At 40.8% G+C, this 16,284-nt stretch overlaps 1 long non-coding RNA gene across 1 annotated transcript in view; it reads right to left on the reverse strand.

Moving 5' to 3' along the window:
• The window catches only part of LOC139801832 (uncharacterized), a 15,511-nt gene extending 5,143 nt beyond the window's left edge, over positions 1-10,368 (reverse strand). The window contains exons 1-2 of the long non-coding RNA XR_011728348.1: positions 10,256-10,368; positions 1,613-1,717 (exon numbers count right to left, since the gene is read on the reverse strand). This is a non-coding gene — a long non-coding RNA (uncharacterized lncRNA). The remainder of the gene's footprint in view (positions 1-1,612; positions 1,718-10,255) is intronic.
• Positions 10,369-16,284: the final 5,916 nt, after the last annotated feature.

Consider the following 16,284-nt stretch of genomic DNA (forward strand, 5'->3'; position numbering starts at 1 on the left):
GCAGAGGCAATATAAATAAGCAAATAAAATTCACTGGTGCTAATGCTCTTGAAAGGGAAGAAAAAGGGCACAGTGGGTAGTCCTGTGTGCTATAGCCAGTGATGAAAATAATATACATGCATTTCTATAAAATATATACAACAAGTATACATGTAAAAAATTTAAAGTAGGTGTGACTGTGTGTGTGTGCATGTGTACAGGAAAATTATACAACACAGGAATACAGATTAAACTTGACACTTTGAACTACTCTGCAATATGAGGATAATTTTCCACATACAGAGACTGCCAGAAGAGCAATCTAAATGCCCCCTTCTTCCTGAAGCAAAATGAAAAACAGGGAAGAAAACCCCAAACTTGAAAACGTGGCATAGGGATGATTATAATCGGTATGTGCATGAGAGATGCTGGGCTGCTGTGTTTCCAACTCCTTTGAAAACAAAAAGTAAGATAAAAAGCAAACAACATCTGGTGCACTACAGCATTTTTCTTTCTCAAGATGATTCTAAAAATACTCTTATGGTAATAATAATAATAATAATTACAGAAAGAGGTATGAGAGTAGTTCAGCAAACAAAAACTGAGAGGGCTGAATAGTGGCCAGGATGCAATCAGGGACTCTTTAATTCCACTTCTCCCTGACCTTGAAAACACTTCAACTTCAGCTGACTCATGTATTAAAAATAGTTTTAAAAAAATAAAATCTGAGGATAATAACATACACTTACCTCATCAGACTTTTACGAGGGTTGGTTAAAACTCATAATGAACTTTGAGCATCTTGAGTGTTGTAAGAGTATAAATTATTATTCCTCCCCACCTTCTGGTGAGCTGGGACACCATCCCTGCAGACAGGGTGGTTCCCCCTGATAGACCCTGGGCACTGCTGCCTGCCCCAGGAGCAGCAAGAACCTTCACAGAGGACACCACAACAAAGGGTACAACATCAAGAAGCAATGGCTCTGCAAGTGCCCAGGGTATGCACAGGAGCAAACTTGAACTTTCCTGGAAGGAAATCACATTATCAGGCAAAGCATCTATTTAAAAATACTGAAACTCATTCCACTAATTGGTAAGTATATTGTGTCTTCCTTGTTCCACGTGTCACCCCTGATAGGATGGTTGCCATAGTAACTGTTTATTTCCATGGAATTACAAAATAAACCTATTAGATATAGTAAATCATTTAGGATTAATTTTGTGCTCAGGTAAAAGCAGAAAGCCAGACTAGGGCAAGGTACAGATGTGAGGAGGTGGTGGCAATGCCACGCAGGCAGCCCTGTGTGCTGAGAGCTTCTAAAAGCTGGCGAGGGGTTGCAAAAGCAGAGTTGGGAGGTTAAAACATTGGAGGAAATGATGGCAAAAGAAAACAAACCGTGAGGGGTTCCTATGATAATTTCTCAGTTTTTAAACAGGGTACTGCACATTTTGCCTATTATTTTCCTGCCAAATGCACACAAGTACAGGACATTCCTTATTTTGCCAATGTGCTGATGCAGGCAGGAGTTAGGAGTGGCCCAAGCATGTGTTGTTTGGTCAGTAGAGCCAAGAAAAGCCATTTACCTACATATTGCTATGCATATTTCCATTCACAAGTCCCAAAAATACTTACACCCTTGCTTGTGTGTTTAGGATCTTCTTCTGCACCTTCGTATGAGCTCTTCAGCTGAAAGTCTCCACATATCCAGTGCCCAAGGAGAGGTGGTTTAAAAATAGTCTGAGGAAAGAATGAAAACATGAACTGTACAATTTCCTGTCCTATGAGTTAGTAAGGCTGTGAGCTAATTAAACCACTGCTTTTCCACCTTGGCTTTCTTCTTGTGTGGCTGAGCAAATTAATTCTGCCTGTACTTGGAGACTTCATGCTTGTTGCATTAACTTTGCCTGAAGTTCTCATATGCAGAGTAGTTGGGATTGTATTATAAGCAAATGTTAATGTAAATGGACACATGCTGCCCTTGAAACATTACATTTTCAGAACTGTTTGGTAAACAGTGTTTTATTCTTTCACATAAAAGTTAGTTACACCATGGCACTGACTGAAGCTAACAACAAATTAGATTTAAGTGTATCCAGGATTTTTAGGAAAAATGTCTATGTCAAACAGATTAAATGCCTTGGCACTGGGCTCCAGAGTAGGATTTTGTGTTCAGCAGCTGGCATTTCAACTCTTAAAATTCCCAGTACATTAACCTGACTGTGGAAGGGGTTTAGAGTAACTATTGGGGACTTTCAGGCAGCCTTTCAAGGCAAAACTATGATTGCTATCTGCACTGGGACTCAACTCTCTGTAAAATCTGACTTGAGTTTGCTGCATTTGTGCACACATTCAATTTGATAGCCAAGAAGTCTCATTCAGCAGAAGTACCCACCACAAAGTGGATGTAAGAAATAGCATAAATATTTGCTGGATTAGGTCTTGTCTTTACAAATGTGCCACCAGTGAAGGCTGAATCCTGGCAATAAATCTGTATACAAAACTGACCCCTGTACCTCAGCTTGACTGCAGTATCTTTTAATCCCTCTTCACAATACAAATTGCATCAAACATGCCCACATTTAGCCAACTGGAGTTCACTTTGTTTTTGTTCCTTCTCCTATGTTCCTCCTACAGATTAAATGCTGATGCACTGAACTAACTGCTCTTGGCTGAAGTGGGGAGGTGTGATTTGATTACTATAGATTCTGGAATTGGTGAGTACTGGATCAGTATCCTCCCTGGAAAATAGGTGACATGTCATGGGATATTAAATATGGCCATTTAATGTAAAAACTCAGATAATACATGAGTTAAATGGAAAAAATGAGAGAAAGCTTTTAAGCATTCTCCCAAGACAGATTGCAGAATAATATTATTGTACACGCAAGGAGTGCTGATTGACACAGTCATGAGCCCATTATACTGGGACAGTATAAAATCATTATAGCAAAAAGCATTTCAGAGCTGCAGAGTGATAGTAGCAACATATAATGAATTATCAATAAAGAAGTGGTGATTCAGTTACATTCCATATGAATAGAAAGCTTCCTGTTATATAATTTAAACCTGCCAGCCTGACAAGTGACTTGAATATTCAATTCCTTCTCCAGGTGGATGAATCATCCTTTTAACTTCACCAGAGACTGCAGTGTTGTAGGGTAGGCCAGAAACTGAGCAGGGCTTTAAAGAGAGGTTGGCTAAGCAAATTTCAACAAAGCAGCTGCTGGGGAGGCTCTGTTTGAGCTCTTGAGGAAATAGCATCAGCCTTTGAGATGCTGGAACTGAGTAAATATTTCTTCTTGTTTACAGCAAATAAACACCAGGTACAGACTTTCAGCAAGTCCATGCCAGGAGTATTTTATGGTTTTCATTATTGCAGACTACCATTAGTGAGGAAACCCTGACAGAAAAAAAACAAAAAAACCCAGCACAACCCTATTAGTATCAAATCCCTGTATTTTTAAGGGTGTGCTTTTAGAGGAGGTTTGTCTCAGACCTTGCTCCTACACGAAGCTCCCCTGAAGCCAACTCCAGAGTGTTAGTTAAGTGTTGCAACATGATCTCATGGGAGGATTAGGACCTTTGGGAAAATTACAAGAGTCACATTCTCCTTTTAAATGATTATTCAGTATTTGCAGTGCTAACATAACACCTAAGTCAAATCTAACGGTGCTGGAAGCTTGAAAGTAATTGACTGTAAAATTTGGGGAAACCAGGAATGCCCTCGGTGTTGGAAACAAAGTTACAATCAAAAAACAAGATTGAGCAGGTGAAAATGAGCCAGCTGTGATAAATGTGGCTATAATATTATTCACTCCACATTCAGAAAATAAACATACCCACAACACTGTCAAACACAAGCATTTAAAACTTGTGAGTAGTTCTAGCTTGCCTTCCAGCATTGGTTAAGCTCTTGCATTCATCTTTTAATAAATGGAAATTGAGTCTCATAAAATCACGTGATTTCATAGATACATTGTATTGCACTGTTGGAATGTAACACCACAGATATCTATACACATACCTATATGTATATATAGGTATTAATACATCTCAGTATCATCAACACTCCAAGAAAATTGACAATATTGATCAAACTGTTTCAGTAAGTTTTGCTTCGAGCTGTTGTCTGGACAAACTGATTTTAAAAAGATTAATAATCTGATTTTAAAAATCTGATGGTCCTCAGCATCAAGCTGCTCCCATTCCAGTCATTTCACTGTTCACTGCATCTCCTTGCTCCATTAGGGATGGTGCATCCAAAAATGACAGAGGAAACATCTTCTTCTCTGCACCCAACCTGTTAGAAACCTGCAGCTGAAGGAATTTCTTTTTACTGCACTGAACAGTCTTGAGACCAAAGGCAGCTCAGAAACTTAATCTTGGGCTGAGAGCTGGTAGTTGGATTGGAGTTTGAAAAGTCCTTAAAGGAGGCAACAGAAACATAGATTACTGCTCACTGCACTAATTAATTGATGAAACTTCAAGAAAAGAATTGGTGGACATTTACACGTATTTCTGCTGCCTCCAAAAACCAGTGGTGTCTGGGGATTTTATTTTTCAAGTGGAGCTGTTTAGAGGCAAATCTCGTTTCACACAGCCAGGATTCTGTTGATCAAAGAGCTGACTTGTGCCATTTTAAGGCTCTGTTCATGTCTGTTTTAAAGATGAAATAATTCTTGAGACTATGTACATGGGCTGGGGAAATAAAGATTTGTGAGCGCATGACCTGGCAGTTAGAAACAACCAAATAATATTACTGGCCCTAAAACAAACTCCTGGGCAAATCACAGTAATCTTGGGCAAACCACCCAACTTCCCCACTTCAGTGCTCCTAATTTTCAGGCAGAGATACAGCTAGTCACTCACCACAAAAATACTGTAAAAATTAATTAGCAAAATGGCAAGAAAGCACTGAGGATAAAAAACGTGCTAAGAGCTAAGCATTACAGATAGTGTTATTTAATACATCCTTAAAAATAAAATTATGTTTTTTTCTTTTCCTCTAATAAAGGAATTACACAATGCCTTTAAGAAATGGCAAAGTAATTTGAAGTAAATGACTGCCCTGTAAAACTGAAACACACCCTAAAATGTGGTTATTAGAGAATAGCCACACACCCTGGTAGTTAGCACTGTGTGAGCTGTGTGTAACCTTAACTCCATGGTGTATTATTAAGTGCAGGAGGATCAGCAATTATAAAAGGGAGAGCAAGTGCTGATGTGCATTAAATACACGTTGCCTCTTTGGCATCAGCAAATCTGGTGCATCCATTCCTGGCAATGAAAAGCATGCTGGGCAAATCCAACTTGTGGCACAAAAGGATTAATTAGGGTACAGCTAATACAAGCAATGTTTAGACATGAATCAAGAAATTTAGGACACAGGGCTTATGGTGCACTGAATAATTGCCAACACCATAAAGGAAAGAAAAGATGTGACTTAATTTCATGTGTAGGAGAAGCAGAAAGTTCTACCCCAGCTTCTGCTTGCTGAAGAATTATGCACTGCAGGTTTCTTTTAAATACTTCATATTACCACACAAAATGTTTTCTTGTGCTTATGCTAGTTCCTCTTCTTTTTATTTAAATGTATTTTCAGGATAAAAAGGAGCTATTTAATGGCTAAAAACCAACAGGTACCTGCTCCCTCCAATGCAGCAGACTTTAAAGGCTTTCTTTCCTTTTGTGCTCTTCTAGGTCAGAAACTCAATCCCCACACCACAGGTGACCCAGCTTCCAATTGCACTTTTAGCCTGAAGGAACATTTAATATCAATGGCTAAAGCAAGACAGGAGACAAATAAGACAGGCAGGAGCTGGGAGGCTACCAGGGACACAGGAATTGTAGCTTAACTCAGATTATGACTGCAGAAATGCTTGCACAGTGTGGTGCTGCAGAGGTATCCAAGCTGGCTTGCTCAGGCACCAGGAGCTGGAGACTGCCAAGAGCACAACTCTCCTGCTTGGTTAATTTATCCTGCTTTTGCTGAAAGAAGAAAAGGTAGCATAGGTGTCTTCTATCCTGCAGTGACACGTGGACACAGTTTTCCCTTTGTTTTATCTGAGCTCCCTCTCTGTAAATGACTGCAATTCCCTACTGTTGGGTGAAGCAGTTGAAAAAAGACTTGCCTTCCTCATCTTTACCCTGAAACAATAAACATGCCCTAAAATACTCACAGAAGTGCTAAGAAGTGTTCTCAAAGTTTAGTACCAGCTGCAGACTGAATTTAGCCAAAGAGAATTTGCTGACTCCTGATTCCAGAGCCCAGCACAGCCAGCAGAATTTGTCTTCAACTCACAAAAAGGTTCTTTGTGAAAACTGTATCCATTAGGTCTACAAACTATGACAAACATATATTCTTTTTTCTAGTATTTAGTATTTTTCCTAAGTGTAAAGTGTGGCAAAAAAAAATTTCAAAATATTTTCTGTGAGAATTTCCACAACATTTATCTGAAATTCAACTAAAGCTCATTCAAAATTATTTGATATAATACTTCTCATCATCTTTTATGAAAGCTGAAGGGCAGAAAGAAAAATGAAAAAATGAGAGAAGAAATAAAACTGGGGAGAAAAATAATCATAAGTAACCATTCTTAAAGCAAATACTTCCTCAGTTCAATAGCATTGCTCATCTTCCCTACTTGAGGAATCAACAGGATGTCACCAATTCCTTGTTCTTCCAGGGCAAATGGAAGCCTTCCCTGCAATATTGTTCCACTCTTCAAAGTCTCTGCAGATGCAGCACTGTGGGTGCCACCACTCATCCCCAGCACAGCAGCCACTGGGACCCAGTCCCCAGGGCCTGGATGGGTGCATCCCAGCTCCCTTCCCAAGCAAGGGGCTCCAAATCACTGGATTTACATTTAAAGCTTCTCATCCTTAGCCATGATTTATTTTCAGGGAAATTATACCAAATTTAAATATTGGTTTTCATTAAATCACTTTAAAATATTTCAATAATTCTCAATCTCCTCTTTAATTAAATATTTTAAGAATTATCTTCCATCTTTTATTCAGGAATCTTGACTTTGCCAAGGTCCCAAGACCCATGGCACAGCAGGGCTGAGAATCCTCCAGTCTTTGGGTTCTTTCTCCTAGTTTTGCTTACAAGTCCTTATTTCTGGAGAGTTGAAAAATCAGCTCCTAAAAGACCTCACACTTGAATCAATTCAGGTCAGACACCCGAAAGAGAAAACCCCCTTTCCTTTCCATTTCATGATTTCTTCCACTTCACTTGCCAGTTCAAGACTCTTATAGGATCACTCATTGACCTTACACTCCCATTATTTCCAATTCTTTTCCTCATTTTGAAAATCAAATTAATTTAGAGGCAGAATTAAAATTTGCTTAAAACACTAAGTAGATAGAAGCTATTTATTGCCCTTAATGAACTGCACCCTGTTTTATCAGGGTCTTCAAAGCTTCCATTTAATTACAAGTGATATGCTTTGAAAGGCTCATTTAGCTAGTCCTGTATTTGTTGCATTTGAATTGCAGTAATTAATAAGAGCCAAAAAGTGTCACTAGAAGACAGTACAGAGCTGCCACAAGTACGTTTTTTGTAAAAAAAAAAACTGTTCAAAACCATTGGTTAGGAAAGGCCAAAGCTATTCATGAAAATGGGTCAGCTTAAATTTTTTGCACGGGTTCAGTTCTAAAGAGTGGTTTCTTAGTTGAAAAAACAGATGCGAAGTTGAAAAAGGTTAAAAGTTGAGAAAAGAAAAATTAAATAAGAAAGGAATCAACTATATCATGATAAGCTAATACCTCACTTTTGACTTCTATACATCTTCTGCTCTTTCACACAGCCTGAGTGTGAAAACTGGATTTCCTGGTCAAAAGTGAGTCTGACACAGGGCTCTCCTGCTTTCACAGAACTCTTCTGCTTTGGCTTCTGTTAATCTGATGAAATCAGAATTGAAGCTCCATTTCCTGCACTGCTTCTTCCTCGTTTCAGCTCCCTGCTGTTTGTTTCTAGGATATTCTCATCCCTGGTGGGTGTATATTTTACTCTCTTTAAGAAGAGCCCTGATCATGTTTCTTTTTCTCACACTATCTGTTACTGACGCTTGCTATGGGAATCTCCCAGCCGGCGGTGAGACCCCAGTGCACAGAGCATCTGGACACTTATCAGGAACTCATATAATCCCTCCAGCAGCTCATGTTAACACTGAGTGATTGGTTGGTTTTACCCCTTCACACTTCCTTGGATCTTAAAAGAACAGGACTGAAAAGAGGCAACTTCTGTGTGTATAACATAGACGAAAGTTAACAGCAGTGTAAGCAAGGAGAAACCTCTTGAACAACAGCAAAAAAATAACGATTTTAAGAAACAGTCTTCTCTTAAATATGTTTTTGCTTACTGTCCAGGTGAAATGGATTATTGCAAGAGCCAGAAGTGCTTGTTTGTTTCTGTCCCCTCAGATGGGGAGCCCTATATGAACAACTATGAAAATCAGATTCAGTCATTTTTTCAACAAAGTAAAACTGACAAGATGGTGGCTGATTCCACTGCCAGGTCAGGAACGGACCCATTACTTTTTCCTGCCCTCTACCAGCCAAGGTGTCCCAGCTCAGGGAGGGCTGAGCCTGGAACTGCTGCCCTGGGGCTCTCCCAGCTATCACTACACCCTGCTCTGAATTACAGGTGAACTCTGCAACCAACCCAACCAGGCTGGAAAAGGGGGCTGGAAAAGGGAGACTGAGTAAAGGGCTTCTGAGGAGGCATGTTTGTTATTCATAAATTCATGAGACTGCAAGAATGGACAGATCGACTTCCCAAATTTGGAAGGGCAAACACATTCCCAACCTCATTCCTCAAAACCAGAAGAGATAGGTTGGAAAAGAAGCGTAGCAAGACGAACCTCTTTTAGGGCACGGCGCTCCAAGGTCCAACCAGGTGTTCCAGCAGCAACTCATGAATTTCTGAGTCTACTGCTCTCAGGGCTGACTGGCCTGGATGGGTGCTGTTGCTCCAAAAATGGCTGCCTCCTCCCTGCCTTCCTCAGGAGTGAGCTTTATTGGCCCCCTAATCCTGCTCATGCGCAGTGGGGTCCCGCCCTAATCAGGCACAGGTGGGCTTAACACAAGCTCATGCCCACTACCTGGTAATTAGTGGCACCTGGTTGCCTCATTTCACTACAAAGAAGGAACACAAGAGGCTTCTCTGTAAATGTGGGAATGACACTGTTACTGCCAAATGCCTGCTAAGCTGCACAGCCAGGTGCCTCCTAGTGCAGTTACTACTAATTCCTTCCTCAGACTCATTAGCTAATTTTCAAATCTCAAAATTTTTTGTTTTTTCTCTTGTGGTCCAACACACAAAAGAGGCTGTCTCTAGTTCAGCTGTTCTCCTGAGACCTGCAAGAATGCTGTCCCAGGGTCACAGATGGCAATCCGACCAAGAGAAGAGATGCTTTGCTTAAATATATAAATATATAAATATATACTGCTCCTACCATACTCAACCAACATTTGGGGGAACAGAGGTCTGTCTCCCATGCCCCTCTCCCACCTGGCTGGGCAGCTCATGTCTCTGCCTCTAAGCAACATGGCCCCTCTGGGGAAATCCCTAACTTCATACCTACAACCCCTCTCCATCTCCAAACACAGCAGACAGAGTGGTCCCCAGCAACACCAACTCCATCCTTGTGGAGCCAGCGAAGTTTCTGTGCACCCTTAAGGTCTCTCTTTGCTCAGGAGTGCCTAATATGCTACTTGTTCTGGAAAACTCCCCCAGGCAGCTACATGCTTGTGAAAAAGCAGAGGTGCCTCTGGGGCAATGTGCTCCTAGGCCCTGGAAATGTCTGCAAGTGTGCTTTGGAGGAAGAAGAAAGGCTTGTCACTGATCCCAGCACAGCTGGCAGGGCTGCAGCTGAGCTGTGAATGAGCTACAAATTAGTCCAACATTTTAAATGCTCACTTCTAAAGATAAAAGCCAAACACATCTCTCACAGTAGCTTTTCCTAAGGAATGGGAAGTGTCTCTAAGAATAACCATAGCTACTGTGGAGCAGTTGGGGTTCATGAGAGCTGCCTGCCATCACACCAGGATGCACTGCAATGTGATACTTGGAGAAGTGACTTCAGTGCCTTGCTGGTTACCATCACCAGGCATCATGGCATCACCTCAGACAGAGCCCTTTGTAACTCCCATGTGTGGAGCCAGGCCTACCTGCTTCCTAAAAAGATTAAGATGACACCTAAAGCTCTGTCTACAGGAGCACTTTGCTGTGTTGGTGGTTTAGGCTTTAGCCTCTTTATAGCAATTTACCTTAGAAAAGTGGTCCTGTGGCAGCAGGGTCTGGGTGGATGGCTCTCCACATCCCAGTGGCAAAGTGTGCTTTTTAGGGGCACGTGGGTTTCAGCAGAACAGGACAAAATGACCAGAAATGACCTGTCAGGAAACAAGAAGAGAATACAATCCATAGAATCCAGTTTTCACGTGAGTGTTAACTGCTTTTTTTAAAGGAACTGAAAAACTAAGGTTAAATAAGAAATATTGAAGTACTGAGTGACAGAAGGCAGAAGTTCATTGGTGGAATAAACAGAGAATGCAGGAAAATCTCCTGTACAGCTTCTTCCTCACACATTTTCCCCCTGTGTACCACTGTATTTGATTAATGTTTTTGTGCTTTGGGCAAAAAAAATAAAACAAACAAAAACCACAACACTGGGAGGAATGTTTATGGTTTATATGCCTGAAAAATGTTTGGTTTGACTTCCTCTGAGAAAAATGAAAACGTCTAAGAATATTTTATGAATTCTTGTCACACTGAATAACTTATTTCAACTCCAGGTGTACCTCTAGGATAGTTTTTTAACTATGAAGAAGATGATGTCATATTGATGGAGGGGAGAGCAAAACTTGGCTATTTAATGTGGAAGATGGCTAAAAGTGATACACTTAAGTCTTCTTGTCTAAGAATTAAAGGTTTTTACAGTTTACAATGTCTAACACCCTAGGTCACTTAAAACAAGGTGTCAAGAGTTCCTGTTGAACTAATATTCTATTCCTTTTCTGTGTGTATCTCAACATTAGGAAAGAAAAAATAAATATGTATCAAAATAAAAATCCCATTTTCATCCAGCTGCACGAAATGCATTTAACATTTTAGGGCATTAGGAAAGCAGATTAGAAATGTATACAGAACACTGAAGAAAATACAAATTCTTCAGGTATGCTTTAGATGCATCATGGACATCTCCAGCCAATAGTGTTCTCTCCATTGTTATTTTCCTCTGGTTTTGGTGCACAGATCACTCCTTTCACTCTTTTCATTGCATCTTACTTCCCTTTCTCCTGACCTTCCCCTTCCCCTGTTCTCTTTTCCCCCTCTTTTGTTGTTTCTGGTTTTACTGTTGTTTTTCCCCTTAACCATCTGCCTCTCTTACACAATTTCTCTATTCCCTCTGCATGGCTCACCACTGTCCCCCAGGGTGCTTTATTTTCCTCTCCCCATGCTTTGCTTACACTGCAACATTTTGAAGGACAACACCTACGTAAAAAACAAAGTTTTGGAGTTCCTGAGTGGGGTTTCCATGTGCAACACCCCTTCTCACCCACATATTACAGCTCACTGTATTGTAAGGTGTGTTGGCCTTTTGAAAAACACTGCTGATAAGAAAAAATGTGCTTAAAGATTGTCCTCTACAGAATTTCAGATAAGGTATGAGACCTCTCCATGTTAGCACCCCCCAGGCTGATCAGATGTGCACCATGTGGAAGTGGTGATACAGAAGCAAAACTATGACAGAAAGTCAAGCCAAACAGTTATTATTTTGCATCTGCTAGAGCAGTTGCCTTCTTCCTCAGTAAGATCTGAAATGAAAGAAGGACAAGCACATGTTTGAAAATACTGCATTAGTCAAAATTTAAAAATTAAATGTCTGGCCTACTAAAGGAACAACATTCAGAAAAATCTGCTTCATAGACATGGATTAAATTGGCACAATGTTGTCCCTAAAACCAAATCCAACCAACTCAAACCAGAATACTGGAAACTACAGTTATTAAGAAGCATGAGTAAGTTCCACTAAACATGCACATAGCCAGTACATGTATGAGAAAAGCACAGTATGAGAACACCAGAAGTTTAAGCTAAGTGAACTTCCTTGCCATTGTACTCCATGTCTTTTTAGCCATGCTCAGAAGGATCTGTTTGAAGGAGGAAAAGTAGCTTATTTTTCAAAGCTTATTCAATCATTTCCCTTTCCACTTCCATTGTAAACTTTAGCTTTTTCCTGAGAGTGCAAAGATCAACAGGAAGCTCACACTACTCAGTACGAAGGGCTGCAGGATAATACTTCTTGATACACAATATGGCCACAGCCTTAGTTTAAATGGGCTATCCAAATAACTTTGGGTTGATTAAAAACTTGGATGCTTACTAACAAAACTTTTATTAAGTAGAGATAAAGGACATTTTGGTTAAAAATGCACGGATCCTTTTTTCAAAAGGCTATGGAAGTAGGAACCTGGGCAGCTCTTTTCCCTTTCAGCCACTTCTCTCTTGAGGGAGACAAAAAATATTCTCCATGTTGGGCAGACAAAATGGTTATGGGGGGCTTGGCATGGCTTTTCTGATATTAACAACTCAAGGATAACTGGTGCTCTGAGAAACTAAGCATAGAGGCAGAAGATTTAACTGGAGACCACAAATTTAAAGAGCTGCCATTTGAAAAGGTGCCAGAAGTAAATCACCACTTACCCTACAAAGAACTACAGAGAGTACTTGAGGACCACTGAAATTCTGCACAAGGTTTGTGTCACATGTTTCATTCAAAAAGGCAATCAAGCTGATTAGGGAGTGTAGGAAAGGCTCATTAATGGCCACAGCAGACATTGAGTCAGCCTTTCATTTATAACCAGAGCATCCGGACAGTTTTCAATTATTGGGTTTTTAATTTAAAGAAGTGAAATTTATGTGGACAGACACACACACCCTGTGTATTGTACAACTTGTGCTTGTCTAAAAGCTGCCACAAGCTTCATTGAAGGAAGTGGTACTGGCAAAAAACTAACAGCAACAACAAAAAAAAAAAAAAAACCAAGAAAAGAAAACCCCACCAAATTAACCCAAGAAATAAATGATTCTCAGTTTGTATGTTTCCTTTAATTAGGTCCATTAGTTTAGCTCCTTAATAATGAGGTAAGAATTTAACTAGGGATTTTTTTCCTAAGGTGCTGAACAAAACACCAAAGGTAAAACTGATAACAGTACTCAGGAATATCTTTAGCTTCGAGATCAGAAATTTTGCATACTAATCACTGGGATCTAATCACTTGCTTCCACTTGGACACTGAACCACTGACCACAACTCTGGCTGCAGCCATCCAACCAATTACTTATCCACTAAGCAGTCCTTCTGTCAAACCCATGGCTTGTCCAGGCCAGGATGTTGGGAGAAACAGTGTATCCAGATCCAGTGTAATCCAGGTAGATGACATCAGTTGTTCTGCCACCACCCACCACCTCTGCAGCCTTTTGATAGAAAGCCACCAAATTGGTCAGGCATGAATTGCCCTTAGTGAAGCCAGGTTGGCTGTCACTATTCCTTATTATTTCCTCTTTATTTCCCATGTGCCTCAGCAGATTTTCCAGGAGGATCTGTTCCATGATCTTGCTGAGCACAGAGGTGACATTGACTGGCCAGTATTTGCCCAGGTCTTCCTTTTTCCCCTTTTAAGCAACAGGGGCTCTGTTACCTTTTTCTTCAATCAGTGGAACCTCATCAAATAGAAAAAAATTCTAACTTTTCTAAAATTACTAGATTTTCTACAAAATCACCAAATAGTTTTCTTTACAAAAAATGACAATTCCATAGCCACACAAAAACGGGAATTTAAAATCCTGCATTTAAATACAGTAGCTACAAAAATGAAAGTTAAATGAACCTCAGTGGAAAAAAACCCACAACAGATCCTAAAACATATGACTCCTTGGAAATAGAAATGTGATGTTCAGATCCTCAGTACTGCAAATCAGTTGTTCCTGCCACCTCAACTGAGGTTTTTCAGAGAAGATTCCTTCATCTGGTGCCAGCTACTTTTCACAAAATGGCAAAGCCCTTCCTGAGCCCTGCAAGAGGTCAGACAGAATGTCTTGGTACTACCTCCTAGTTTCAAAGAACCAGACTCTTGTTTGCCCTCATTTCCCAGTCCCAGAGGACACAGAAGAAAGTAAATTTGTAAAGGTTCTCTAGCAGAGAATCAGTCATTCCTCTGGAGCATCAGGAAGGCATAAGATAATGGAAATACACATACCTTGATAAGACAGGAATTTAATGTCATTGATGTCACACTGCATTTCAGTAAGCAGGGAAGGACTATGTCAAGGCTAACAATTTAAGTTTCCAGGTTTCAGAATTTGAACCTATTGTCAAAGCAGCCACTGCCAGCAATTTGGGAAGCTTTTTATACCAAGAAAGCACACACAGCACTTGGCTGTCTGCTCCCCATGGAGGAACAGTATAGGAACAGCAGTTAAACCCAGTACCCCAGCTGGAGAAATGACCAGGAAACTGCTGAACTTAGCATTTGCTGGGCCATCCTGATGCCACCAAAGAGCATGGCCAGGGTGGTGTCTCTGCCCACACCAAAGCCCCTCTTGAGCTCTCCAGATCAAATCAAACAAAGGACCCCTTACAGACCTCCCACTGATGGACTCCCAGTATGTGTCAGGGCACAGCTGGTATTGCCAAAGAAGAGTAAGAGAAGCAGGAATGGGCAATGGGTGAGGAGGGCTGGGGATCACACTGCCAGCAGAGGCTGAGCTGAGCAGCATCCCACTTCATTGCTGCTCAGACCTGTCACAGACCCTTCAGACTTCATAATTTGTCTGTGGGAGCAAAGAGGAGTGAAGGCCCATAAAGATCTGTGGAGCACAGGTGGCACAGCAGTATATTACAGGAGCTCTCCCTCCCCCTGGTAGCTCAGTATCTCCTCATGGTGGAATGGGAGTGTTTTATTTTTGTTTTTCTTTCCATTAGAGGATGACCCTTGCTCCAACAAGGTTGATCTGCTGCAGAGCCAACATCCGCTGGCTTCCAGGCCTTGTGCTTCCTGAACAGCAGCAGCTCCTCTCTGGCACTCCAGTCTCCTTATTTAATCATGTCTCCATAAATCAAAAGCAACCCAAACTGATTTAACAAACAGTTGGGTGAGAACTCAGAGCAGCTGAAGAATGACCGAGACTGAGTCATTGTCTGATGCAATTTCAAACAGTTCAATTATAAACAGTTGAGCTCATTGTTGTGTTAACATCCTTTCTCCACCCACCTCCCCCCTCAAAAAAAAAAAAAAAAAAACCAAAGGAAAAAAAACCCACAACCCACCACCAACCACCAAAAGATTATTAATTGCAACTGGATTGCTGTGAAAACATCACTAAATGCCAAATGAAAGATGTATAGAGAAGCATATTTCTTTTGGAAACTGACCAAGTGAACATCTGGTCTCTGGGTTATCTGGAAAAATCCATCAGAGGATAATGACAGCACCATTAGATGCACCACCATAATTAATACTACGTCTCAATGGGTTGAAACATGCAAAGTGCTGAACACTGCTGTGAGCTGCATTTTCAGATCCCACCTAGTTCAGTGAAGAGTGAACCACTGATTATTGGAAAGATACAGCAGGGAAAGGATGATGCACTGCTCTAACACTGATAAGCATCCACTGCCTGCTGGAGTCGGGTAGCAGGACACAACAGGAGGACATCTGGTCTGACACTCTATGGGATTCATTACCTTTCAGAATGTTCCCAAATTATCAGCAATGACTTTTAAAGCTAAACTCTGAAGAAGAACGTGGGAAAGAATACAGAATTTCAGGATGGTCCTGCTGCGGGAAGAGTAGAAAGTGCTCTGGTGATGTTGGAAGGGTGGTTGTGTTTTGGTTTTATCATAAAGCTGGTAGGATGCCCATATAAAAGAGAATATATACAAACAGTGGGTTTTAATGGTGGATTTCAACAAGAAAACAAGGTTTTTAACATTCAGTGATCACTATGTTGTGGGAAGTGTGATTGCTATACAATATGGGGCTTTTGTATTAGAACCATGGAGGTTATTTCACAGCTGGATTTTGGCCCCACCACAAAATCACTGAAATCCCATTGAAAAAGTTCACCCACAAAGAAAATTCACATGCAGTGAAAACCCCTTGTAAACAAGCTACTTACTGGTAGCTCTGCAATGTAGGTACAGGCTAAGACAATCACAGAAATGTCAGTGGAAGGGAGCTCTAAGGTTTCTGTCTAAATCTCCCCCAGAACTTTCAGCATCAACAAACCATGA

The sequence above is a fragment of the Heliangelus exortis genome, chromosome 13 (genome assembly GCF_036169615.1).
Source record: "Heliangelus exortis chromosome 13, bHelExo1.hap1, whole genome shotgun sequence".
Taxonomy (NCBI): Eukaryota; Metazoa; Chordata; class Aves; order Apodiformes; family Trochilidae; genus Heliangelus; species Heliangelus exortis.